At 53.0% G+C, this 26,457-nt stretch overlaps 1 protein-coding gene across 1 annotated transcript in view; it reads left to right on the forward strand.

The window, feature by feature from the left end:
• The first annotated feature begins 7,772 nt into the window (after nt 1-7,772).
• SYT2 (synaptotagmin 2) overlaps nt 7,773-26,457 on the forward strand; it is a 109,038-nt gene continuing 90,353 nt past the window's right edge. Inside the window, exon 1 of the mRNA XM_045983521.1 lies at nt 7,773-7,960. The gene's annotated coding sequence lies outside the window, so the exon portion shown is untranslated. The remainder of the gene's footprint in view (nt 7,961-26,457) is intronic.

Below are 26,457 nucleotides of genomic sequence, written 5' to 3' on the forward strand. Positions count from 1 at the left end.
AGTTTAGGAAGAGCTTGAGTTGTAGACTTAAGATCGAAGCCCAGGCTTTGGGTCCTCATTCCACCTAAGGCAGAGCAAATTCCTAAACTGCTGGCTATCCTAATCATGTGCCCAGCATATTGAGCACCTCCTATATTCTTAGCCTTGCACTAAGTTTTATAGGCTCAGGGTGGCTAGAACATGGACATTGCACCCGAGGAGCTTCAAGTTTAGCATAGAAGGTATCTATGTGAACAGCTTCTTCTCTAGTGGGCATGCGTCACTGTGATGGAGCCAGGGGAGAACAAGGCTTCGGAAAAGTGAGAAGTTGACACTTGAACTATGTCCTTACCAAACTGGCCTTGCTCAGGATGAAGACTGGTTGGGGCGTCTGGGTGGCTCAGTGGGTTAAGCCTCTGTCTTTGGCTCAGGTCATAATTTCAGGGTCCTGGGATCAAGCCCCGCATCGGGCTCTCTGCTTGGGGAGCCTACTTCCTCCTCTCTCTCTGCCTGTCTCTCTGCCTACTTGTGATCTCTGTCAAATAAAATCTTTAAAAAAAAAAAAAAATGAAGACTGGTTGGAGTGCCTGGGTGGCTCAGTCGGTTAAGTGTCTGCCTTCAGCTCAGGTCATGATCCTGGGGTCCTGGGATTGAGTCCCACATCCAGCTTCTTGTTCAGTGGGGATCCCTCTGCTTGTGCTCTCTCTGACAAAGTCTTTTTAAAAAAATTAAGACTGGTTTACAAGATCCCCAGGGACATCAGTCCTCCCTCCCTCACCCAAGTTTGGTTTAACAACAGCTACCTAGAGCACCACCTAAGGTAGTCAAACAGGGACAGCAAATTGTTCCAGCGTCTGAGTAGGAGCAGGTCTTACCTAAGAGTGGGACGCTTGGATACACCACTCTGCTGTGTGAGTGGAGAAGGAGGGAAGTGGTCCCATGAGTCTGCTTAGCATCTGCAAGGATTCACAATGTGACCAGAACAAGATGTACGTCTGGGGCAAGCTGAGGAAGAAGACATTTCGGGCAAAGACATGCCATGTAATAATAAAGTCCAACCCAAGAATGCCAGTATGTGCCGGGCATTCTTCTGAGCACTTTGCATATATAAAGTCACTTAGTCTTGATAACATCCCAGTGCGGTTGGCACTATCATACCCATTTTACAGATGAGAAACTGGAACTTAGATTAAGACTGAAGGCCATCTAACTGGTACATAGAGGAGCCAGGACTCAAATACACACAGCCTACTTCCAGGGTCTGGACCCATAAAAATGAGATAGAAGCTCTCTTGAGTCTAGCCTCTGGCTCTCCAAAGCAATCAGCCCTTCCTAAAAATTCCCCAGCAAACCTGCTGCTGCCCTTCGATGCTGCGGGTTCTCTCCTTCCCACCAGCGGTAGGCTGAGGCTTATAGAAGCCTTATTTTTAGAGGAGTGAGTGAACATTCTTCTCTTTCCTAAACTGGTTTGGGTGTTCAGCTGCCTCATTAACATCCCAGTATCTGCTGCCTCCGGGTGCAGGGTGCCGGCGGCATACAGGCCCGTGTGCAGGAACCCTGCCCTCCGGAGCTTCCTGGGGGTGGATAGTGGCTCCCCTCAGCTCTCCTCCAGCAACTCCGCCCACCAGTAGCCAAGTCCCCTTAGTTGGGACTGAGGTTAGGCAGATTTATTGTGTTCCTGGCAACAAGACCGAGTCGGTACGAGAAAACCAAGACCTTTAGTGATGAAAGTTGCATAAGCGTAAGTATGGAGAGTCTCCAGGTGACTGGCCTAACGGGAAAGAGGACCTGCCCCGAGATCAACTGCCCTTGAGGGGCCACAAGCTGTGGCCAGTGGCTCCTAAGCCCCATGCAAGACCCAGCAGGCCTGCGTTGCCTGTGAGGCTTAGCTGCACGCACACAGAGCCCTCTTCAGCCCAGACAGGAGCTGGCACCTAACACGGCACCGTAGGGGCCGGGGCAGGCTCAGAGTTCTGGGTCCTTTTAAACCTTCCCCTAGCAGAGCTGGCTTCTAGACTTACTGAAGTTCCCTGGGAATTACTCAGGTGCTCTGGGGCAAATGTGGAGACTCCTCCTTGCTGCCTCCTAGCGCCAGAAGCAATAATTACTGCTGAGTGCTTACTAGGGTTTCTGGTACGGTGCCAGGAGCTGGATCCCCTCAGTTAACTAATCCTATAAGCCCATCTCTGTGAAGTCACGTAACTTGCCTGAGAGCTTCTTTTTTTTTTTTTTTTTTTTTTTTTTTTTTTTTTTTAAAGATTTTTTATTTATTTGACAGAGAGAGATCACAAGTAGGCAGAGAGGCAGGCAGAGAGAGAGGGAAGCAGGCTCCCGCTGAGCGGAGAGCCGGATGCGGGGCTCGATCCCAGGACCCCGGGATCATGACCTGAGCCGAAGGCAGCGGCTTAACCCACTGAGCCACCCAGGCGCCCCTGCCTGAGAGCTTCTTAGAGGCGAGTTGAGATTTGAATCCTGGAAACTGGGCTCCAGAAGCCCAACTGGTGACCGCTTTCCATATTGCCTATTTTGAGAAGCCAGCAGGGGAAGGGATCTTACAGGGTCTCCAAACCTACCCCCTAGTGAGTGGTTTTTCCAAAACATAAAACTTCTTGTGTTCCTTCACAGTTCCTATGGCCTCTGAAGAAAATCCAGACAGACTGATCTGCGGGACCCATCATGATGTTGCTTTGGCCCGCCCCCCCATCTTTTCTGACTCCCCCAAGCCACCCCTCACTCCATAGCCCCCGGGGAGAGATTTCCATTTCCTTAAGCAGAATAATAGTCACTACCTTATATTAAGACCCCGTCAGTGCTTACAAACATCACATTATTTGATCTTCACAACAATGCCTTAAGGTAGGTGGTGAAGTCTCCAACAGAGAAAGAAATGGAGGTTTTAGAGATGTTAAGAAATATGCCCAAGCTCCCAGCTTCCTGACTTGGACTTTGAAGATCTGCAGTGAGTGCAGTACTTCCTTTAACCAGGCAGGTGTCTCTGCCTGGAGCGCCTCCTCCTTCCCACCTGGACAACCAGCCCTTCCTCTGAAGGCAGCTGGAGGTTCTTGCATCAGGGAAGCCTGCCATTAGTTCTCGCCCTCCCACCCTGTTGAGTCGGTGGCTCTTACCGCCTCCATGCTGTACACTGTACACTCTGCTGGCGTGCATGTCTCACTCCCTGCACAGTGACTGCTTATTTCCCCGCCCATCCTCCCTAACTAGGCTCTGAACTCCTTTGATACTCACCTCCACATTGCCAGACCCTAGCACAGTGCCTGGCAGACAATATCCTTGGTGGTGGTAAAATTTTGTGACTGGAGTGACGACATGAGTCCATGAGTCTCTGCGGTTTATGAGATTTTGCTCCAGATTTGCACCGAAGACCAAGAGGAAGGTGGCAGATGACCCTGGGACTTCCCCAGATGTCCTCTGCTCTGGCTTCTGATGCTTCATTCCCACAGCTAGGGCACACACCAATGGCACATCTGTGATATAACCTCAGTTTATGGAGGGTTTTTTTTTTTTAAGATTTTATTTATTTATTTGACAGAGATCACAAGTAGGCAGAGAGGCAGGCAGGGGAGGGGAGGTGGGAAGCAGGCTCTCCAAGTAGAGAGTCTGACGTGGGGCTCGATCTCAGGACCCTGAGACCAGGGCCTGAACCAAAGGCAACGGCTTAACCCACTGAGCCATCCAGGCACCCCAGTTTATGGAGGGTTTTAATGGACACGGGGACATTAAAGGGCCAGGGTTAATGGGTTAATGATTCAGAAAGTGTTTCAACTGACTTGTTTTCCGTCCCCTTGATGACAGGTAGCTTTATTTTTGGTTCAAGTTGTTTTTATTCCTCAAAGTAAACTCTATCCCCAATGTGGGGCTCCTACTCCTGTCCCCAAGGTCGAGTCACATGCTCTCCCGACTGAGCCAGCCAGGTGCCCCAGTGATGGGTAGCTTCAAAGCCCATGTTCACTCCCTGGGAAGAAAAGACATCCTTCCCTTGTATGATTTCTAGTTCTGAGCCACTCATTCTTCAGATTCCAGAAAGCAAGCACATCTCTGTGCAAACCATCTCCTGCTTCTTTTTGGATTCACTAAAAGTGCGAGGGGAAGTGGCTAGAGAAGGAGACAGTTTGGACATTGGGCAGACTAAGCCAGAAGAATCATCTCCTCTATTAGCAGAATGAAAAAAAGCTCAGACTGACTTACCTAGGACATGAAGCTGTGTGACAGATGCTTCCCTGAGGAAGGAGGACCAGTCTATTCTGGTGGTTAAAATTATTAATCCTTTTGTTTTATTTATTTAAACAATCTTTACTTAAATTATTTAAATAATCTTTATTTATTTAAAACTTTAAAGTTTTGGGGCACCTGCGTGGCTCAGTGGGTTAAAGCCTCTGCCTTCGGCTCAGGTCATGATCCCAGGGTCCCAGGATGGAGCCCCGCATCGCATCGGGCTCTCGGCTCAGCGAGGAGCCTGCTTCCTCCTCTCTCTGCCTGCCTCTCTGCCTACTTGTGATCTCTGTCTGTCAAATAAATAAATAAAATCTTAAAAAAAAAAAACTTTAAAGTTTTATTTAAATAATCTCTACACCCAATGACCCCAAGCTTGAGTCTCACACTTTTCTCACTGAGTCAGCCAGGTGCCCCTAAAATTATTACTCTCTTTGAGAAAGAAAATAATTTCCAGACAAATTAAGAGATAGAAGAATGTGAAAAGATGAAGTCCCCATGATATAAATTAGTTCTTGGAATCTGATAAAATTCTGAGATTATTATTTGTGACTTTGTGAATTTCTTTTATATGCCCGATATGGTCCAGAAAACATTAGAATGCCTCCCCTGTAGGAGTGTAAAATTATAGATAGGAAGTCCTCCTTCACCCTCCTCCTCATTCTGTTGTATTTAAGAGTTTTATTTGACTCCATTTTACTTATTATTTTGTTCCTTGCATGGGGAATAATTAATTACAGTCCACTTAACCATCCCAGGACCCTGAGACCATGACCTGAGCCGAAGGCCGAGGCTTAACCCACCGAGCCACCCAGGCACCCCGAAATATGTTAATTTAAGTAAACTTTAAGATACAGTTGCAGTTGGTATGTCCCCAAACTCAGATCAGACGATGAAAACCAAGATCTTTGCCGACAGGACTTGCATCTGAGGAAGTTTTTACAACTGTTTGCTCAATGCCCATCCGTAAAGCAGGTGTTGCTTCTTCAGTGGAGAGTTTAATCCTTGTTTGCTTAGTTGTCAGGAACAATAGAAACTGCTCCAAAGGAGAAATGCGGGCTGTGTGCAGGGTGGGGGAGGATGGGAAGAGCAGCGGGGTGTTAGTGTTGGCATGCGTGAGAACAGAAAGCAGGAAACAGGAGCTGTCCCGGCCTGCGGTAAGGCCGGCTCGCCTGTCTCCGGCTCTTTTCTATTTGCTCTGACGACAAGCAGAGATTTGGAAAGCTCGGTGAAGACAAAGACCTCACCAGAACGAGGGGAATCCAATCCAAGTGTGAGGAAGTGCAAGTGCTAGGGGTGGGGTGGGGGCGGGAGCAGGACGGGATTATTTAAACTGAAGGTAAGCCACCCACTGGGGAGGGCGCAGGGAAGCTGGGTCCCCCTCCCAGGAGAGGTGGGATGGGGGGCGATGGTGCACTTCACTGCTCTGTCCTCTCTGCTCCCTACGGAAAACCAGGAAAATGAAACCTCCAGGCAGCACTGTTCAGTGGAAAGTGGTGAAACCACCTGTAGCCAGGGAGTTACAGACTCTTCCTCCCTGGAAAATGCTTGGGCTTCGTTGGGCAACCTTGCCCCCCCAGCATCGCCATGGGTGCGATGGGATGTGGTCAGGAGCCAAAGAGGTCAGTTACCTGTGTGTCCCTGGTCCCTGTGGGAGCGCACACGCAAGTCAGGGATGGCGGGTCTAAGACTTCCAAGGGCTTGTTTTTTTTACAAGGACCAACAGTTGAAAAGTAAAGTACTAAAAAAAAAAAAAAAAAGTACTGGCTAATTGGCTGGGTGTGGAGGGGATGGATGTCTTTTCCATTCTTTCCTTTTCCAGCTGAAGCCTGGGGGAATAAGCATGAGAGAGACTGAGCTCCTGATTAGGTTTATAACTCAGACACTGCTGGTCCTGATGAATTAAGAGAACATTAAGGCCATAGCTAGGGACACATTTTTCATTTAACCAAACTGATTGCAGCACTGACTCTCTAAATTATAGTCTGGAAAGGCAGGCTGGCTTCTTCTACCTCTCCACCCCAGGCTCCCAGGTGGACTTAGGAGAACTTGGGGCAGCAGATGGGTTACAAGGTGAGACAAGCAGTGGCCCATGAGTGGGACCAGTTAGCTTGGCTGGGTCTGTGTGAGGAGGCTGTAGCTCAGCTCTCTTTGGCCTCTTCCCCAATGAATGTCCTGCAGATTCATTCATTGTCACGGAGGAGCACACTGAGCCCCTCTGGTGAAGCGACAAGTCCTGGGATGCTCCCGGCTCAGGGTGGGACTGAGTGTCCTCTGAGGACACTGGATGACTTATTAGTCTGGTTCAGTCCCTCATAGATTCAGACTCAACTCCCCACTTCCTCCTCTGCCCCTTGCTGCAGATGCCCCGCAGGGGAGTGGGGATGACCTCTGAGCCTCCGGGCACAGCTTCAGTCTCATTTAGGACTGCCTGAAGACCTTCATCACCTTTGTGAGAGCCACTGAGTGGCAGCCCTGGCCCCTTGCTTTGAGGCAAGGTGGCTGGGCATGGTCTCCATGTTCTACCATGTTCTTCCCTCCCTGCCTCCAAGCCTGAAATCCCATTTCCTCTTTGCAGTCGTTCAGCTAGTCTTTCACTGGTCACTAGGGATTGAGGACTGACGTCAGGTCAGATCCGGATGGGAGCCTCTCCCAGTATCCATGGGAGAGGAGAGGCAGGGTGCTCATGTCCTATTATAAAAGTTGACTCCACAAGAGTTAAAGTGAATATTCAAATTGTGCCATAAGCAAGTCCTGCTGCCCACCCCTGTCCCTGGCTCGGGCTCCTGGGCAGGTGAGGAAGGCTCCACCTTGTCCTCGCAACTCGTCCCCAGGCTCTTCCATGCCACCCCCAACTGTGTGTCTGTGGCTTCTTGCCCAAAGTACCATACAGAGGCTGTTTCCTCACTGCAAACTACTCGTGACCCTACCGTAAAGGGATGTCTTAAGCATTAAGAAACCAGCATGGATAGAAAAAGGTGTCATTTAATAAATGGGAGTTTCCTCTTTTCCTTTCAACCTCCTTCCAGATCCTCTTTCTCTCCCTCTTTTCCTTGCCCCCTCCCCGTGCTTCCTTGCTTCCTTTCCCCCCACCCACCCTATTCTCCACTTATAACTTCTCCTAAGCATCCCCTTCTTTGTCATCAACCCCTTAGGCTCAGAAGCCCCTACTCTCCAGGTGGCCTTAACTTGGAGAACCGGATGGAGGGGGAGGGGGCTCGGAGATTCCCAAATGGCTACATGGGCTCTTGAGGCCAATAGTGGAGCCTTGAGCTGCGGTGGGTTCCGAGGGTTGGGAGAGGGAGCTGTCTCAAGAGTGACAGTCCTTCGCGGGTGGGGACGAGAACGTCCGGGTCCCGGTCCGACTCTCCCGGACTCCGAGCTGCACCCGTGACCTTGAGCGGGAGGCAGGGTCGCTAATCGGCCCGGGCCCCTGCGGGTCCGCCCCGCTCCGCCCCGGCCTCTCCAGCCCCGCCGGCCCCGCCCCCCGCGGCCGCGTCTCCTCCCCTCACTGCAGCGCTCGCCGCGCTCGCCCATCCATCAGCCGCCTCCCGCCGCCGCCTGGGCGCAGACTGCCAAGCTCAGCAAGTCTTGCGGCAAAGGCACTTCGCACCGAGTTGGGGCCGGGGCGGAGCGGGGACTCCGGACCCCGGGGGAACGGACGCCCCTCTGCGCCGTGGCCAGCGCGGCGCCCTTGCAGCCCGCCGCCCCCTCACTTCGGGGACCCGGGATCCCTCCTGCCTGGCCGCTCCGGGTAAGTCCAGAGCGGGGGCACCGATTCCCCCCTCCAAAGTTTCTCTTCCCCGGGCGGGTTTTCCGCTACTGAGCGGAGGGGCCACTCGGTGGGCCGGGGGGGCTTCCGGCGGGGGGGGGGCGGGAAGTTCGAGGCCAAGGGGGCCGCGCGCCCGCACGGTCCTTCCTTCGGAGGCAGTTTGGACGCGTGCGGGTGGGAGGTTCGTTTGCGGAAGCTGGACCAAGGGGCGAGGAGTCCGCGGCTCTGCGAGCTTGGGGCGGGAGGAGGGAGCAGCTTTCCTCCCTGGGCTCGGGTGGGGGGAGAATGAGGTGCGGAGCGGAGCGGCGGGCCGACGTCCCCGGAGCTCTGGGTCCCCGCGGCTCCCGCCCTGTCTCCTGGACGCCCCCCGCCCCGCGTCTCGCCCGCCCCCCGCCCTTCGGGGTCGTCTCCAATGCAGCTTCCTTCGCCCCCGCCTCGCGCTTCAGGGACCCCGGCCCCGCCGTCGTGGGAGGGGGAGGGAGGGTTTGCGGGCTCTAGGAGGCAAGGAGAGGGCGGGGGGGCCGCGGGGGGGAGGCAGGGGACAGACTCCAGGGACTGTCCAGAAGTGAGGGTCGTGAGGAACTGGGACAGGGACGCGAGAGGGGGATGGAAGCACCCCTAGTCTCTCTCCAAATCTCATGACTCAGCACGACCTAGGACGTCCCGTCCCTGCTTCAGCCCTCCTCCCCAGGGCTGGGCTCCCAGACCTAGGCCCAGAAAGTCCACCCAATCCCACCCCGCTTTTCTGACTCCTTCATTTACCTTCCCCATTTGGGGTCCCCCCTTCCCTGTCTCTATTCACCCCCCTTTCTCTCAGGACACAGGGGCTTTATTTTTTTAACTAAAAGGGTAGATGATTTACCTTTCTCCTATCCCATTAACCCAGTCCCCTCTCCTTTCTCCTTTCTACCCTTCTGTTGTTGCATTCCACAGGTGCCTTCCGGACACCCCCAGCCCATGGTGTGTGTGGGGGCCTCCAAAGTCCCATCTCGCCCTCTGCAGCATCCTCCCCCCATTCACTGTTGAGGTAGAGAAGTAAGTGTTCTGGCTGCTTTCTCCTGTGGCAGCAGAAAGGAGTGCAAGGACACAGGAGGTGGCCCAGGAAGGGGGGGGCGCTGCAGTGGGGGAGAGAAGGGCAGAGGCCTGATGGGGTGGGTGGACCCGAATTGGAATGGAGTAGGTGGACGGATGGAGAAGTCCTTAGGCTCTGTGTACCCAGAAAGACAGGAAGGTGGGCCATGTCTAACCTGGAGAGAGCTGGGGGTGCCCTTCCCCCTCCTCCTCCTGCCATCCTGAGGGTCTCCCCTGTGTGATAGATTATCCTCAACCTGAGTCATCCAGCCCTCGGTAACATGGGCCTTTCGTCAGAGGGTGTGACCATGAGGAGCAGGAGAGCCCTTATTCTTCCTGTCATCTCCCCCTGCTCAGGTCTAAGTGCAGATTTGGGGCTGCTAGAACTATCTCTGTGCCCACCAGAGGAGCCAAAGAAGAGCCATGCCCTAAGACGGGGCCAGCGGGGCAGGCGGGAGGGATGGGGCGGCTCTGATGCAGTGGGACGTGCGTGCCTGGCGTGGGTGCCTGGCATTCGTCCCTGGCAGTCACTACCGGCTGTGGCCTGTGTCAGGGCCCCAGGGGTGAGTTAGCATCAGGGGTCCACAGCAGGCAAACTGAGACCTGGGCCAGGGAGCCCAGCCCCAACCCTGCTTCTCTTCACCATGCCCCTGGGAATGAGTGGTACCAGCTCATCCCTCAGTCCTGGGCTGCTCTGGGGTGCTGCCAGCCTCTGTCCTGCCTGGCACTCAGACCCTGGCTTCACCCTCTAGGACACTCCTGGGGGCACTTGCTTCTTCTGGGGACCTCTTGGGCTTGACCCTGGCCCGCACTCCATGCCTTGCCCAAGGAGGAGCTGGGGAACTTCTGGAAAGCTGAGAAAGGGGAAGGCAGATATAAGTGTTATCACAGAGACCGGGCCCATTGTCCCTAGGCGAAGGGGATCAGAGGTCATTCTCCCTTTCACTCTCAGCTGCATGCAGGTGTGACAGGAATGTTCCTGGCCCTTCAGGGAACTGTGGGCGAGTGGGCTGTGGGTGTGGCCGGAGAAGCCTCTTCCCGCTCCCCCTGAGCCAGTGTTCCCCAGCCCCAGGCAAGCCTGACCTCCCGCCACCCTTGTGCCTCTACCTGGACTCTGTCCATTCTCAGCGGAGTCGGAGTCTCCTGTCTCTTCCCGCCGACCCTGTGGTGTCTGTGGAGCCCTGTCAGGAGAGCGGATAGAAGGAGGCCAGCAGTGCTCTGGGATCCAGGGCGTGGGAAGGATAGGACGGAGGATGGAGGGGGCGGAAGTTGAGGCTCAGCAGCTGGGAGAGTGGCTCGTCCTCCCCTTCCTCCCCTCTTCCTCCGACAGAAGCGTCCTCGGGGCTAGTCAGAGACCCTGGAGAGTAGACTTGTTATCTCGTTTGCCTTTGGGATTTGGGCTTTCCTGGTCTGGGTTCTAGCTGAAGCTGGGTCTGCTTTGTTTGAGCCAGACACACACAAAGTCCAGAGTGATGGAGATGATTTCTGGGAACTGGAACGGCAAGCCAGAGGGAACAGTAGAGGGTGTTTACTCAGGACAGGGTAGCGGTTCACAAAGGAAGCAGCAAACCCAACAGGTTTGGGCCCATCATCCCAGGGCTACTAATTACACAGCGTGTGACTTTGTTCATTCATTCATGCGACTTATTTACTGGTGAGCACCTGCTGTGTGAGCGCCTACTATGTGCATTGTTCTAGTCACTGGATAGAGCAGTGAACAGACAGAGGCCCTGGGCGCTGTGGATTTTGCATGCCGCAGGCCTAGACAAGTTGCTTAGCTACTCTGAGCATCAGTGTCTACACTCATTCAACTATTAGCTTACGAGAGTCTGCTGTGTACCAGGGGGTTTGCTAGTCCATGGAGACTCAGCCGGGAACAAAACAGGCCTGGTTCCTGCCCTCATGGCACTTACCATCTAGTGAGTAACGCACAGGATTAAGCAGATTATTACATAAATAATCATAACTGTGACATCTGTTAGGGAGATGTATAGGATGCCTCGAGACCGTGCAGTGGGGTCACCTGACCATGTCTGGAAGGCTTCATCTGTAAATCCGACAATAATAGAACAATATATTACCCCACAAGGTAGGAAGCGTCCAGTAAATGATAACCCGTTCGTGTGGTGCTGTGGATAGATACAATTCTAAATTTCCTCCATGAATAACAATCACACATGCCACGATTTGCTTATTCGTCCTCCACTAGGTCAGAGGAACCAAGGTAGAGACACCAGGATCCGCTCCTGGGTTCTCAAGAGGACAGGGAGCTGTGACCAATACCACGGTTCCACCGCTGAGAGGTCAAGTCGTGGAGATGGTGGTGTGCCTCCAGCCAGATTGCCTGGGTTCCTCCTGGTTCTGCCCCTCCCTCTGACTTGGGGCAAATTAATCAAATTCTGTTTCTCAGTCTGCCTATCTGTAGAGTGGAGATAAAACCTGAATCTGACCTGGGCGGTTGTCGGCCAAGGCGAAATGTGGGAAATTCCTGGAAAGGGTTAGAGCAGCCTCTAGCAGCTGGTGAAAACCTGGCAAACGTGTTCCAATGTTGTCCTGTTGCCTGCCGGCCCTCCTAGCCCTTTCCCTGCCTGCAGCCCAGAATCTCTCAGAACACTCTCCACCTCTGTTAATCTTTTTTTTTTTTTTTTTAAAGATTTTATTTATTTATTTGATAGACAGAAATCTCAGGTAGGTGGAGAGGCAGGCAGAGAGAGAGAGAGAGAGAGAGAGGAGGAAACAGGCTCCCCATTGAGCAGGGAGCCCGATGTGGGGCTCGATCCCAGGACTCTGGGATCACGACCTGAGCCGAAGGCAGCACCTCTGTTAATCTTAAAAGCTCAAAGGAAGGAACTGCTATAACTACTTTGGTGGTCATTCCAGAATTTTCTCCTTCTGACTTTCGCGCAATTCTTTATGCCCGACGGGGCCATATGTTGTCAGAGCTTAATTTCTGGGAAGGATTTGTCCCAGCAGTCTTTCATTTTCCTCCCAGGAACTGATAGTTCGGGGTAGGAGCTAGAGTGATGGGTCCCTTTGACTTTGGGCCTGGAGGGACATGAGCAGTCCTGCCAAGTCGAGGGCACGGAGCACCTAGCTGTCAGCCCCCTCTCCCCTGACCCGACACACACACACACACACACACAGGTCTGTGCTTCGGCGGGGGGGGGGGGGGGTCTAAAATTAAACATCAGGAAGGATGCCCCAAATATGTGGTACGCAAGAGATGTTCTAAAAGCTTCCTCCCTGGATAATTTCCAGACTAGGACAGACCTCCCCACCTAGCTGGTCAGCAGACCACAGGACTGAATGTCCAGGATGGGGAGGTTGGCTCCTTACGGAAGGAGGCTGGGAGTTGCTCGGTCTGTTATCATAGCCACTGACGCTCAGAGGGGTGGGCGTTGCCAGGCAGCTCCCAAGTTGGGGGCCTGGGGCAAGAAAAGAAGAGGACAGCCCTGCTGTTGTAAAGCCAGGAGAGCCCCCTCCTTCTGACCGTTTTGTCCGGGGCCTTGGCACTCCAGCTTTGGGTGTAGGCAACAGTCCCTCTCTATACCCCCCGCCCAACCCCGAACCTGTCTCAAGCTCCTTCTCCTATGATAGCGCTTTTCTGCCTCCCATCCCTGTGGGCCTCAGGACCACAGAGGTCTCCAGCAGACATCACAGTCCCACTTCCAACAAAGAGGCGAAGGCCCAGAGAAGTTGCGTGACTGGTTTAAAATCTCTCACCATGGAGGCCAGAGCCAGGTCTCAAACCCAGAATGTGGGCATTCAGGTGGAGGGTGGGGGGGTGGAGGGGTGTCTTTCCAGGCCGCTGTAGCTGATTGGTCAGAACTTTTCCTCCCCCGGGAGCCTCCCCTCTTCCTTCTCACCAGCTCCACCTAGAGCGTGGAGCCCGCCCACATGGACAGGGGTCCCCCGAGTCATTAATGCTCTGAGTAGAAGCAGGGGACCAGTCATTGAAATCACGTAGCAGGCTTTTACAAAACTAGGCAGCGATCCCTTGGAGAAAGGGAATCGGCTCTCCCTCTCTGGTCTTGGGTTTCCCTGGGACTCCCCGTGAGGACTTTGGCATCTTCAGGAGCACCTGCTCTGAAGCGAGGAGAGGGGAGAAGCCCCGGCCCAAGGAGCAGAGCACACTGTTTCTGATTTCCCGCTTTCCTCCTTTCCCTTCCACTTCCAGTTCAGATGGACTAAGCACCTGTTCTCGAAAAGGCTCTAGCGATTAAAAGGGAGCTTGGAATAACCACGTATCATCCGTTGGCCTGGAGTTTCCCCAAAGGCAGACAGCATGGGGCTCCCTCTCCTTTGCTGGGTGCCCCCCAGCACTCAGAGTAGTGCTCTGTAGCCAGGAGCATTTGTGATGGCTGGGTGCAAGGAGCCTGGGCTCCCAGAGCTCCCCAACCCCAGGACAGCTGCCTACCGGGACCAGATTTCCCTCGGCCCTTGGAGCCTTGTTCCCTTCCTGTCTCTGCAGAGAGACTGAGAACCCCAAGGGGCTCATCACTGGACAGTCTGGGACTAGGGTGGGGCGGAGGCTGAGGGGGGGGAGTCAAGGAGACCCTGGTGCCTCTGGGTGGGGTAGGGAGTCCTCAGGCCTTCAAGACACCTGGCAGGGCATCTGATAATTGGGTTGAAGTGGTAGCTCTAGCATTTAGCAATTAGAGAATTTTGCGATTGGAGGTGGCAGTCACCCATTGCCATGGCATACGTCTTAATATTGAGTGTAAGTGGTTATAACGAGGAGCTTGGCACTAGGGAGCTGGGGAAACTGACACGAATGGAGGAATGGGATGGGGGGGCCTCTTGGACGGAGCATGGGGGTGGGGCATGGAGGACATGACCTGGAGGGGAGACCAGGCTGGGTCCCCTGCAGATGGCAAGAGGTGACTGTGGTCGAATCAAGGAGACTCCCCTGGGCCTTCGACATGCTCTTTTAGCTTCCTGTTCCCCCAAGTGATTGGGGAAGCAGCTTTTATGGTCTTTACGGAAAGGAATTCCTTTCTGATGTCTTTCTGCTGCACTTCAACTTCATATCCCCTGCCTCCTTCCTGGAGAGGAGGAGAGCCTGACAGGTGGCGTGAGGGGGTCCTAGGCATGGGCCCTGTGTCGTGGTCTCAAGGGACCCTCTTTGTCTCTCATTTTCTGTGTTTTTTTGGAGAAAAGCATATTTAGCAAACACGTGGTCCTTTATCTCTATCCTCCTTGGGGCTCCTTGGCTCCCCATTTTCATTGTTAGCCATGGATCCCTTATTGTGCCAACCGCCATGGACCACAGTCATGGGCCAAGTGATGGGGTCGGAGAATAGGTGCCAGAGCCATTGTGTTCCCGCGTTTCCACCCTGTCTGAGGAGTGTACAGAGGATGAACAAGAAGCTAGCATTTTAGTGCTCTGGGGTCCTGTGGAAGCAGACCTGGGGGCTGAAACCCAACCTCATCACTAGGAGCCAAGGTGCATTAGAATTAAGCCCCAGGAAGCACAGGGTGGCGGCAAGGTGGGGTTAGAGTCAGCAAGACACTTGGAGTTAATTGAGGGAAGGCAAGAGGGCTCCCTCTCCCAGTCTGACTCTCCCGTGAGGAGGAAAAGGCATCACTTTAATAAGGCTGCCCTGGTTCCAGATCAGTCCTGGCTTTGCAGGAGGCGAGGGGGAAGCACACGGAGAAATTGGATTAGCTCTTTGATGCCTGATGCCGGCCGCTGCTCTAGGAGGCAGGGGAGAAGTGAGGGCTGAGCCTGCGTTGGGCTGGCAGCTCAGGCCCCCAGAGTTTGAGGATTCCTGGGGAGACCTCGGTCCCCAGCCCTGGCAGGTGTCCTTCTGGTCGAAGAATGACAAAGGTGCCCATGGGGGACAGACTGTAGCAAAAGCCAGGTCCTCACCACTGCAGAGGCTGGCAGGTGTCCTCAGGCTTTCCCAGGGATGTAGATGCTGAGCTCCAAGGGCTGGGGAGGACAGGTGATGGGGAAGGTGGAAAGGTGATGCCCGACACCCCCTCGGTCCGTGTCCCACAGCTGTGAGTTCTGCAGGGCATAACAGACACTGCACCTGCCCGTCCTGCCTGTGTCTCCCCAGAGAAGCGACTTAGACAGACTGAGCTACAGGTTCTCATTTGAAAACAGAAATAGTATCACACAAGGGATATAGCCCATGGGAAGAGTACACGAGGTGTCCTAAGACAGCAGTTCTTAAAACTGTGGGCTGTGGACCTCTGAGTGTCCCTGAGAATTGTTAAGGGGGAGCCATAAGGTCAAAGCTATTTTCTGAGTAATCATAAGGTTATCTGCCATTTGTAATATGGTGGCAGTGACGGTCCCAAGGCCATGGGTTGAACTCCTGGTACCGTAGTGTGGATCAAGGCAGAGCCCCAAACTGTTTTAGTCGCTGCATTCTTCCCCACCACACGCCTGCTAAATAAGAAACAAATAAATGCCGGTTTCACTTAAGAATTTCTTTGATGGAGGAGTAAAGATTACAAGTTTTATTAAATCTTGACTCTCGAGTGCTCATCTTTTTAATGTTCTTTGTGAAGAACTGAGGATACACGAAGCCCTTCTTGTTCTAGAGCATATGGTTTCTCACCCTCTTTGTGAGTCTCAGGAAGGGGAATGTCTCCAAGGTCACACTGCTAGTGGGGGGCTGCGTCAACATACAAATGCAGGTTTGGGTGCCCCCCCCAAATAAATAGCTGCTGCTGCTGAAAAAAAAAGGGGGGAGGGCACCTGGGTGGCTTAGTCTGTTAAGCGTTTGCCTTCGGCTCAGGTCATGATCCCAGGTCCTGGGATCGAGACCTGCTTCCTGCTCCTTGCTCAGTGGGGAGCCTGCGTCTCCCTCTCCCTCTGCTGCTCTCCCTGCTTATGTTCCCTCTCTCACTGTCTCTCTGTCAAATAAGTAAAAAATCTTAAAAAAAAAAAAAACAAAAAAAACAGGGGCGCCTGGGTGGCTCAGTGGGTTAGGCCTCTGCCTTCAGCTCAGGTCATGATCTCAGGGTCCTGGGATCGAGCCCCGCATCAGGCTCTCTGCTCAGCGGGGAGCCTGCTTCCTCCTCCTCTCTCTGCCTGCTTCTCTGCCTACTTGTGATCTCTCTGTCAAATAAATGAATAAAATCTTTAAAAAAAAAAAAGCCTCCCCCTGCCACCGCCCTACTTCCCCAGACTGCACACTGTGGATGGGGCTGGTCAGGCTGGACTGTGTGTGGGTGGAGGGCAGTCAGGCTGGACCATGGATAGATGCCCACTACAGACTGGTATTCACAGGGCTCTCTCCGGAACTGGTCATGCTGGTGGAGTCTGGACACTGGTTCTGTCCACACAGCTCTGGGGATTCAGAGGAAACCTGGATGTCAGCCCCCTTTAGAAGTAACCTTTAGGCTTCCTGTTGCCTATAGGACACCTAGAACTCCTTAGTGGACAGGCCCTCCAAGGGCTACCTGGTGGGAAGTAAAATCAGTCCTTAATGGTAACCCCCTAAGAGTGAGGAAGTTCTTCTTTGTTTCTAACCGTATCCCTCCTGCTGTAGAGTTCCGATTTCCTCTTATAAAATACATCCTTTGCTGCCTCCTGCCAGGTGAATCTGGGGGTCAGTGTACGCAGTCCCGCAGCCACAGACAGGCTGCGAGCTGGATCCCGCGTTACGGGCTGTGTCTGCCTGGGAACCCGCCTGTTGTAATGAAGAGTCAGCACGCTGATCTGAGAGGCCGGGAGGTAACTGCTCTTGCCTCAGGAAGGACAGGCAGTCTTCGTGGCTCTTCTGTGGCTTTTGTGGCTTGGGCACTGAGGGAATGTGGTCGGTTCGTCCTGGGAGGACAAGTGGAGGGCAGGGCAGGGAGGCTCTAGAGGACAGTGGAAGAGCCACCTTCAGACGAGGTCGGGGTCTGCACACACACATCTGTGTCCCCCCTCCCCCCCCCCCGGGGAACATGTGTGTCACAGATCTTCAGCAGCCGCATGGCTGGGGAACTGATTATCCCGGCACACGGCTCCTTCCCCGGCTCAGCCATCCTGGACTCCTCATCCTAGACCAGGAATGGGAAAGACCGAGACATAGTAAAAGATGGAGACCTTCCTGGACGAGAGGGTCACAGGAGTAATTTGTCCTTTCCTGGGAGAGGGGAGGGAACCTTGAACCCCTGGAGGCCATCCTGTGGGGTCGCTGAGCCAAAGCAGGCGTTGGGTCCCTGATCCACTCTCTCAGCCCCATGAATGTGTTTCTGTCCCTCTGGCTCTTCCTCTCGATGCGGGAGATGCACTGGAGAGAGACCCTGGGCTTGGCAGCTGGTGGGCAGGGGAGACTCAACAGTAAATTTGGAAGCACAGAGAGACAGGACGGGGCTGCCTCCATAGGGCAAGGTGGTACCCCCAGGACTGTCAGTTTGGGGTGCAGAGCTCTGGCCTTTAACAAGCTAGACAGATTCCCAAACAGCCCTTCCCAGAGTCTATCCCATTGCCCTACTTTCAGAAGCATTTCCTTCTTGTCTGGGGTTTGTGACATCCTGGAGCACTTGGCTCCGAGTAGGGAAGACTCACAACTCCACATAAACACACAGATGCAGACCTACCACACACACACACAGCTCTTGGCAGGTTGCCTGTGGGCAGTGGGGCCTCCCTCTCACATTCCTTGGAAACTGAGAATGAAATTGGAGCGGAGACCTTATCTTTAGGTTGGAGAGGACTTCTGCAGGTGACATGTGCTCTCCTTTTCCCTCCCCCTGCCACTTCCCAGCTAGGCTAGGAACTGCTGGGGGCGGGGTGGGGGGTCTGGGGTCTGGCATGGTGGCCAGGGGCGGGGCGGCCTGGGGGTGGGGCGGGGCGGAGCATGGCAGCTCTCTGGTCCCCTTGCGGGATTTGGACCCGTGGTTTCTCCCGGAACTATTGCTGCCTTTCCAGACCCTGTGGCAACTGCCATCTGTGATTAGGAGCTAATGTAGGTGAAGCCTGCTTGGCGGTGGCTGTTAGCTTAGACCTTTCTGGAGGCAGCATTGATGGGGGTGCTGTGTTGCTCCGCAGCAGGAGGCTTGGTGGGAAGGTGAATGAGACAGTGTGTCTGGGACCCGGGCTTGGGGCACCAGTCATTGCTCTAGTGACAGAGGTGATGTGGCGGAGGTGGGGGCGGGGAGAAGGATAGGTAAGAAAGTATGTAGACTCACTAAATCCTTTCCCTAACCACATGAGGTGAAGGGCTCACCTAAAGCAGGGGACCCCATAGTGACAAGTCTCCTTTCTGTGTCCCAATTCTCTAGTGAAGGGAGAGTGTCACCACTCTCCTCAGTGACCCTCTCCTCAGTGTCGGAGGCAGGGCAAGAAGCTAGGACCCCCCAGCCTTGCAGCCTCTCTCATGTCACACTGGCCATGGCCACCCCTCCATAGGCCTCACTCCTTCATTTATTTATTCGGTCACTCAGGGCACCTGGGTGGCTCAGGTCATGATCCTGGAGTCCCAGGATCCAGTCCCCCCTCGGGCTCCCCACTCCGCAGGGAGTCTGCTTCTCCCGCTGACCTCTCTCCTCTCATTTCTCTCTCTCAAATAAATAAATAAAATCTTAAAAAAAAAAGACTTTATTCAGTCATTCATTCATGTAACGAGCCTTTATGAGCAAGACTGCAGTGGTGATAAAGTTGGTCTGATCTTTATAGTCTGAGGGAAGCAGGACACTGAAGAAAAGAAGCGCACGATTGATTATTCAACGACAATTAGGATAATTGATGTGAAGTAAAAAGAGCTCAGTGCTCCTAGGGCTTACAAGGGGGGTACCTAGCAGGGTGGGGCTAGTGGGCATAATGGCCCCCATGGCTCCTGAACTCTGGAGAGCCATAGCACTCCTGGGCCACTTCAGGTCACTGCCAGGGAGCTGCGAGGCAGGCTCTGGGTTGCAAAGGGCAAGGCCGTGTCCGGGTCTGCTTCTGATTCCACTGGTGACCCTGAGCTTGTCATTTTCCCCCTTTGAATTTGTTCATTCCTCTGTAAAATGGGAATCTTTGACCAGAAACCCCTGCAGTCCTTTCTCAGAGTCCCAGAAGAAGCATTAGAGATGTTCAAAGGCCCAACTATAGTTCTCTTGGAGACTGAGAAAAGAATTCAGGAACAAGGATGTGAAAGCTCCTTGGCCACTGACTCCTGAGAGCAGTGGGGAGAGAACAGGCCCAGAGCCAGGGGATCATGGTTCTTTGAGGCCACAAAGAGGGGAGTGAGCATGGCGGTGTGTCCCCGGAGTGGCTGGAATCAGGGATGGAGACGGAACAGGATAAGGCTTCTGTCATTGCACCAGGAGCAGGACTCGAGCAAGTTATGGGAACTGAAGCAAGCCGGGCTTGGGTTAGACATCAGGCAGCACTTTCATGCATGTTGCACTGGGACATCTGGCAGGCCATCAAGGGGGTGAAGAGAGAGCGTCAGGTATTCTAGAAAGCAGAGAAAAAGCTTTTCCGAGGGAACGTTGGTGTGGAGGTGGGTGCGGGGGCAGACAGATGACCTTACGAGGTCTCCCTCAGCCGGGCGAGTCTGTGGATGTCTTGCATCGCCACTGATGTCAGCGCTGTCTGATGTCTGTGAGAGGAAGATGTCAGGTCCTCTTGGAAATGAGTTTTTGAGCATAAACTATCCCCAGTTCACATCTCTCGGTGACACATGTGGCTAACTGCAATTGTCACACTCAATCAAATCGAGCCCAATTACACCTTTGCTCTCTTGTCCGGCTGTAATATAAATATGGCTTCTGAGAAGTGTATTAGTTGCCGGCAGTGTGATCGCTTGGGAGGCTGGGTTTGGGGGCTAAGGGAGGCCGTGTGTTTTATGTTGCAGACCCAGAAACAAAGGCTGGAGATGGGCTTCTTGAGGGCATGGGATTGGGCAGCCCACGAGACCTTCTTCTCAGAGGACCCTGAGGCAGTCCTCTCTCCATGAATGGGGGATAGATCCGAAGCCATCTCAAGGGTTCTTTGTGACCTTGGACTTCTTTGTTGTTTTTTTCCGCAGTCGCAAGTCCTCCGTGTGTACGTAGGTGGGGTGAGTATTGTCCTGGTGCATGTCTCTGCCTCTAGACTGAAAGGTCCAATGACACCTTGTCCCCCCGAGGAAGACGCTCTTCGTCTTCAGTGATTCATAATGTCAGAATAGCATTTAGAGCATGAAGGATTTCAGGTAGACACAAAGAGGAATTTCTGAATGGTAAATGTGGTTAGACGTTGTGACAGGAAACCAAACAGATGGTGAGATCTCCAAAGAGAAGAGTCTGGGAAAGGGTAGATATTTATTTATTTATTTATTTCAGATTTTACTTATTTATTTGACAGAGAGATCACAAGTAGGCAGAGAGGCAGGCAGAGAGAGAGAGGGAGAAGCAGACTTGCTGCTGAGCAGAGAGCCCTATGTGGGGCTCGATCCCAGGACCCTGAGACCATGATCTGAGGGGAAGGCAGAGCCTTAACTCAATGACCCACCCATGCGCCCCGGGACAGGGTAGATAGTTAGAAAGGATAGACTGACCGCCAAGATTTTCTGCATCCCAGGGTTCTTGAGTGTGGAGGTAGACATGCTGGAGAGAGTTGGCTGTGTGCACAGTTGTTACAGTTGACTTGTATTCAGTGGTGTATCACAGTATGGGAGGGGAAAAGGAAGAGGAGGAGGAGGAGGGAAGGAGGATGGGGAAGAGAGTAATGCTGTGTATAATAGGGCTCAGGAGAGTAAAAGCCCTTTATCAGTATTAGGATGATATCTCTGAGGTAAGGGATGGGGTGTGTGTGTGTGTGTGTGTGTGTGTGAACTCAGCATCAGGAGACTTCCCTTAGGACAGTCAAACCTGCAGCAGAATGTGTAGATGCCTGCTATCCTGTGAGTTGCCCGTTTAAGTTCAAGATGCTGTCCATCTCTTGCTAGAACGGCGCCTGTTGGTTTGTTTTAAGTAGGCTCTACACCCAACACGGGGCTGGAACTCACAACCCCTGAGATCAAGAGTCACATGCTCTAACAGCTGAGCGAAGCGGGCACCCATCAGACAGCTCCTTTGGGGTCCATTCACATGCTGTGGATTTGCTTTCCCAACAAGGCACTGTCATTCAGCGTCCATATTGAAGAGAGTACAGAGCCAGGGACTTTGTGAAGAATATGGCTTCTGGATTTCTCTCACATGGACTCCAGTTTGGGGCTCTGGCTAGACGAACCTTTTTAGAACAATCCTGACAGTGGATTTACTTTTCACCCCCGTTCTCCCCTCGCTTGATTCCAAGGAACCACAGAAGGGTCCCAGTCATGAATCTGGACTTTGCTTTGGGGGGTGTGACCTTGAAAGATCGTGATATCCAGTCTCCATGTTCATGGCAGAACTTTTCAAAATCCCCCACATCTTCTGAAGACTCACCCGTTATCTACGTATCCTCCAAATTTCTCTTGGCCTTTGCTTCTGGTGACTTCTTTCTTAGAAAATTTCTCTTGGAAACTTTGAGACTAAATGCTGTCAGTCACGTAGTTTTCTTACTTTCAGCTTCTCTGAAAGGACCTGTATCTCAGTATCTTGGAACCAGAAAGCCATACCCAGTTCAAGGGAATGAAAAGAGGCCCGGGTGGGGATGGTGCACTGTCCCCTTCCCCATTCTCTTGCACGTCTGCCTGTTTATCTCCTTGGAATTAGTCTCTGCTTCCATCACATAAATGGTCTCCTGGATTATATTATCAACTTTCCCCTGAATCTCCCATAACACCCTTGCGATGCTACAGGCCCCAACACTGACAGTGCTTAAAAATGCAGGTCTTGAGGGGCACCTGGGTGGCTCAGTCATTAAACCTCTGCCTTGGGCTCAGGTCATGATCCCAGGGTCCTTGGATCGAGCCCCACATCAGGATCCCTGCTCAGCCTGCTTCTCTTTCTCTCACTCCCCCTGCTTGTGTTCCCTTTCTTGCTATCTCCCTCTCTATCAAATAAATACATAAAATTTTTAAAAAATGCAGGTCTGGAAAAAAAATAAAAAATTAAAAATAAAGGCAAACCTTGACTGCTTGGACTAGGAGGTTCAGCACCATGGACAGAGCACTGCACCTGCCCACTCTAGGTCCAGACGGCATGGTCACAGGCTCAGCCCCAACTGTCCAATTTTGGAGATAGAGGCAGGGGTGAGAGGAACATTGGTGTTGTAGAAATTTGTTATCACCCTTTCTTGACTGTGAGACCTTGGCCAAGCTACCTCCTCTTCCTGGATCCCACTTTTTACTCTGTAAAATGAGAGGGACGAACTCCGAACGTGCTATGAGCCTGAGTGTCTACATAATCATCTTTCCCAGGAGGTCTTTTTTTTTTTTTTTAAAGATTTTATTTATTTGGTATAGAGAGAGAGATCACAAGTAGATAGAGAGGCAAGTAGAGAGAGAGGGGGAAGCAGGCTCCCTGCTGAGCGGAGAGCCCCATGTGGGGCTCGATCCCAGGACCCTGAGATCATGACCTGAGCCGAAAGCAGAGGCTTAACCCACTGAGCCACCCAGGTGCCCCTCCCAGGAGGTCTTTAAAAGTAGCTTTGACACACCTGGTCTGGGTTAGGGGAGGGTCAGTTTAGCTTGTAGGTGATAGGAATACATGACCTCAAATCCTGGAATCTGGCTGTCATCTCCTGGAGTCTGTGACCTGCATCTCCCTCCAGCTTGCTGAAATGTGTAAAGCAGGGGCATCTTTCCTGTAATATTCACTATTCCAGATACCCTAGTGTCTACTCCACTCGTAGGCAAAATCTAGCCTGGGTTGGTGGGAGGGGAGGGCTTCTGTGGTAGGGTGCAGTCACATGTAGCTTAACTGAAGACAGAGGGCTGAAATGAAGCTGGAGCTGATTGGTCATCCCTGCAGGGGAGGGGACTCTGTAGGAATTAGAGTGGAGAATCCAGTCCTCTCCCTGTTGGGAGGTCAGCAGGGTGTTAGAACTGAGCCCCTCCCTCACTTGTGGGTGGGCTGGGCTGCTGTGGGAGCAGGCCTGCAACGGGAGGAGGAGGGATGACTGCATCATTGGCATGGGGCCAGTGTGGGGGTAGGGTGGGCAGAGACTGGAAGCTCTGCAGAGCTCTGAGGACTGGGGGAGCCTGTGACTGTGGGAGAGAAGATAGAGTATCAGACCATGACTGTGTCCTTCTGTGCCTGTAGGAGGACTACACCACCTTTTCAGCCTCTTGCTTCATCTGAATGGGGTCATTCCTCTGCTTTCTGCCCCCCAGAAATCCTGTAAGGGGAGCGAAGCTCTTCTTTTCTGTCCTCTAGTTCCCTCTTTCCTCATTTTCCCCGCTTCTACATTTCTTCCCTGACCACCATATATTTTGCTAAAATGATAATCCCAACACTCCTAGTTTCCCTGTCCAGGGCACTTAGTGTCAGGGAGAGTGTACCTGTCATTCTTTGGGTCATTAGAGAGGCAGTTCGGGCTCTGCTTACTGGGTGGGAGCCCTTGGAACCCTCCGTAACTTACCCAACACAAAAGGCAAATTCCAGGCAATGTTCAGGTTACCTTCTGTCTCCCCTCTGTGTGCCTCCCAGCTGTCCTGTCCTCCCCAGTCCTCCCCACTCTGGTCTGCTCACCTCATCTCCCTTTCGCCAGCCCCGAGAACAGTGCAATATGTCTTTTTCTGCAGCTCCAGGCACAGATTCAAGCTGCTCCTCTCCTGAACATGGCACTCCTCCCGACAAAAAGGCATCTGCAAGTTGAACAGGCAGGGATGCCTACCCAGAAAAGGCTGGATAAATAATGATGGGATTCCAGGCCTGGTGAGGGCTATTGGGGAACATATTTAAGGCAGTGCTCTCCTCTGTCGTTTATAACCCTGCCGACCTCACTAGTGGGCAGAGCCCGTTCTTGGGAGTGGAGTGGGGACAGGGAGAGGGAGCAAGTCTCTTGTTTGGCAAAGAAGACTGGCATTTGCATTTGTGGGTACAGTATTCTTATTGGGGGAGGGAGAACTAGGGGCTTAAACCACTAGCACCAAGAGTGCCCGTTGCTCAGGTCCAGTCCTGAACACCATTGTCCTACCATGACCCTTTGGGGTACAAGTTCAGCCTGGAGGAGCAAGCTAGGTCCCACAGTCTTACTCCAGTGAGCCCAAGGCTTTGGTCTTAAAGACAATCGATTCTATTTCTCATCTTCTCCTAGGTCTAGAGAGCACAAGACACGTGGAAACTAATTTTAACCCACCGTGGGGAAGATAGTTCTAACAGAGCAAAAATTTGGTCTGTGTTGGGTATAAACCTAGTGTCTCATTCAGTGCCTGGCATGTGGGAGACACTCAGCAAATAGTTACTGAATGGATGTTGAAGGATTAGAACGTCCAAACACTCAGTGGATTTTCTCAGGAGACACAAGCATCCTGTCCCAAGGTGCGTTCACTGTCGTGTCGCTGGAGGGGCTCCTGTGACGCTGATGGCTTAGACTTGAGGGCCCTTTCTCTCCAGCTCTGATTTATTTTGAAGGAGGGAGACCTGTGGAATGGGGCCAGAACTGGCCTGACCATGGGAGTCTTTATAAGGGACAGATAGCCCCGTACCTTTGGCCCAGCCACCGCTGCGAAATCAACCTGCTGCCAAAGACGCTTGTTGAACTTGATAAAGGAGAATATCTCTCTCGTTTCTTGGAAATCCTCAGCGTGCGGCTGGTGTGTGGCAGCCTCAGCGTGGCCTGTGACTTGCTTGGCCATCTGTTCGGTGCGGTGATGTCCGTCTGATTGCCGTTCTCACTTTTTGGAGATGTGTGCTCAGTAGGACCCTCGGTGGGCGAGGGAGATGGGAGAGATTGCTGGTCGCCTTAGAGGGGGAGTGGAGGTGGAGTGGGTGTGGGTCCCAGCACCAGCTGCTCCCATGCTGCGGCCCTGGCCCTGATGAGGATGAATAATTGATGGTGACTAATGGATCATTGCTCCCGGATGAAATATTCAGCAGGGACTCTGGCAGGTTTGTGTAATCAGATGTTTCATGCTGTCCTCCTGGTAGGCGTGGAACTCCTGGGTTTCCCCGACTCTCAGAATCCTGGCGGGGGTGGGGGGGGCACTTCCCCAAAGAGAAGTAGGTTCGGTGCAGAGGGCCTCTTACAGCGGCCTTCTCGAGGTGCACTTTACAGAGAAAGGGGGCAGGGGCCCATAATCCTTTCTTCTGGACTTGCCTGCTCTGTGGGGCAGTGTACTGCCTGACTTTCAGGATGTGGAACTATAGAGAGGATGGTGCCACAGACACCCCTGGGCTATCTGAGAGGGGAGAGTGAGATGCTGAATGGCACAGAGGATGGGGGAAACCCCCTTCGCTCACTATGCTCCCTGCTCCTTGGGTACTTAAACAACTCTGTAGAATGGCCTTATTATGCAGATGAGGAAGAATGCTTAGAGGGTTAAGCGATTTGCCTAGGGTCATACTATTCTAGGGTTGCGGAGCTGGGCTCCTCCCACAATGCCTCTCCTCAGAATCGGGTCTGCAGTGACAGTCTCTTGGCCCTTTCTCCCTGCCCCAACTCTGCCTTGTCCCCTCCTCGCCTTCCCCCAAACCCTGTGGGAATGATGTCATTGGGATCCCGGGATAGAATTACAGCCCCAAGCAGCTGTGCAGAGAAGGCTGGCTGGTCCACCGTGGGGGATGGGATGATGGGAGAGAGAGAGAGAGAGAGAGAGAGAGAGAGAGAGAGAGTGTGTGTGTGTGTGTGTGTGTGTGTGATCAGCTCAGCAGGGAGCAGAGGAAGCCCCTGAGTATATCAGAGCCAGGAATTCAAGGAGGACAGTGCCAGATTTGCAATGAGGGCCTGGCTCCATGGTAGGGTTGAAAGGAGTGCCTTCCCTTGCTAAGCCCCAGCCCACTCTGTCAATATGTGGTTGGCCTTCCTGATGCTGCTCCCAGGAGCATTTAACCTTCCATGGAGCTCTAGACCCCAACTAGAACCCATAAATCCTGACTCCCATAGATCTTCCTTCTGTCCCCATGTCTTCCAGCCCCACCAGAAGCTGGGTCAGGGGCTGCCTGAGGACAGCATTGTAGGATGAACAACCTAACTCAGCCCACCTTCCTTTAAGTTCTGAAATAGCCTGAGAAGAGAGAGAGGGCCACTGCCCCTGGCCACCCATTTCCACATCTCACCAGCTCCTCCCACCATCAGGAAGTTTTTCTGGCTTCTAGTCCCATGGCCTCCTGCTGCAACCAAGTGTATCCTCTTTTCTTTGGGTCTGCAGTTCTCTCCCTCCTTGGTCTCCTGTAACACCACAGGCGTGGGAGATGGATGAGTAATGCTTGCTTAACAGAGAGGAAAACGCAATTCAGGATTTGGGGTTTAGAGCCAAATCCCTGTGTCGCTATCTCTCATTTCCAACTTGACACATTCCTCCGCTCGATACCTGGGAGCTGTCCAGGAGGCCAAATCAGAACATCTAGCAGGACGGTTTCCTGCCTCATATAGACCCTTGACTGTGTCCTCCCACTGGGGC

The sequence above is a fragment of the Meles meles genome, chromosome 17, assembly GCF_922984935.1.
Source record: "Meles meles chromosome 17, mMelMel3.1 paternal haplotype, whole genome shotgun sequence".
Classification (NCBI taxonomy): Eukaryota; Metazoa; Chordata; class Mammalia; order Carnivora; family Mustelidae; genus Meles; species Meles meles.